At 39.4% G+C, this 1,303-nt stretch overlaps 1 protein-coding gene across 3 annotated transcripts in view; it reads left to right on the top strand.

Moving 5' to 3' along the window:
• The window catches only part of CNTN5 (contactin 5), a 983,906-nt gene that overhangs the window by 665,980 nt on the left and 316,623 nt on the right, over positions 1-1,303 (top strand). The window lies entirely within an intron of this gene.

Genomic DNA, 1,303 nt, shown 5'->3' with positions numbered 1-1,303 from the left:
GCCCTTTGGGCAGGGGGCTGGACTCGATGATCTCCCGAGGTCCCTTCCAGCCCTAATATCTATGAAATCTATGAAATCTATGAAACAACCACTCTTTGTCCCTGGTCCCACAGCACTTGGGTTCCTAGTGACCTAAGCTAATCAAAATTTGCATTTTTAAAGCCCAATGCTTCAATCCTGCTATCCAATTTGTCTCCCTTTGGTCAGACATTGAACATGATGGTTTCCCAGTATATTTAAGTTGATCACAAGGTCATCACCTTTGGTCAGGACCGAGTTTAGCAGAGCATCACCTGTGGTTGGCCCATACACTACCTGAGTCAGGAAGAGCTCCTCGACATCCCAGGGTGATTTGTGCTTCTGCAATAAAGAAGTAAAAAAAGAGCAAAAAACACTTTACAATAAAACATAATTGAAATTTTAATACCATAAAGTGAATTGAGATTTTGATGAAGGTTCAGAAGAAATTGTATTTTTTTTTCTAACCATTCACCCATCACCCAATTTTTTGCTATCAAACATCATTTAATAAATGACATACTAAAATTCCCCTTACAGACCCAACACCAGACATGTCAGCTAAGACTAAGTATTCCATTTGCTCAAAGTCACTAAAATGGATTGCCTTGAATCTGTCCCCTAGCAAGCACTCTAATTAATAAATTAATAATTAAGTGGCTATATTCTCAGGGCATGGATTCAATAGATTGTATGTGAATAACCATTGTGGACATACAGTGATGGCTACCTTACAGGTAGTATAACCATGTAACTGAGAGAATTTTCTTTCATTTTGGATTGAAGTGTATTCAATTAAAACCTGTACATTTTCCTTGAAATTGTATGTTTCATCATCAATTTACAACTTTTTATACTGTCATGATTCATTTCCACCAGCAAAGGCATCATAGAAAATGTGGCAATGGAATTTCAAGAGAGAAACATTTTGGAGTAATTAGTAATTTGCTTGAGACCAACTGCAAAAGAATTTGAATATTCCAACAGCTTTTTGTGAACCCAAGCTATATGGGCACACTAGATGGGAGGGATAGGCTGCAATCAGACCTAGACAGGTTACAGGGGTGGGCAGATGAGAACAAGATGGGTTTCAACACTGACAACTGCAAGGTGATGTACCTGGGGAAGAAGAACCAGAAGCATACCTACAGGCTGGGGAACTCTCTTCTCATAAGTGCAGAGTCAGAAAAGGATCTTGGAATCACCTTTGATATCAAGATGAACATGGGCCGGCAGTATGGGGATGCATTCAGGAAGGTCAACCATATCTTGTCATGCATCCACA

The sequence above is a fragment of the Crocodylus porosus genome, unplaced genomic scaffold, assembly GCF_001723895.1.
Source record: "Crocodylus porosus isolate Cpor-Errol unplaced genomic scaffold, CroPor_comp1, whole genome shotgun sequence".
Taxonomy (NCBI): Eukaryota; Metazoa; Chordata; order Crocodylia; family Crocodylidae; genus Crocodylus; species Crocodylus porosus.
Note: the sequence above shows the minus strand (reverse complement) of the source record. Positions and strands in the feature narration are given on the sequence as shown.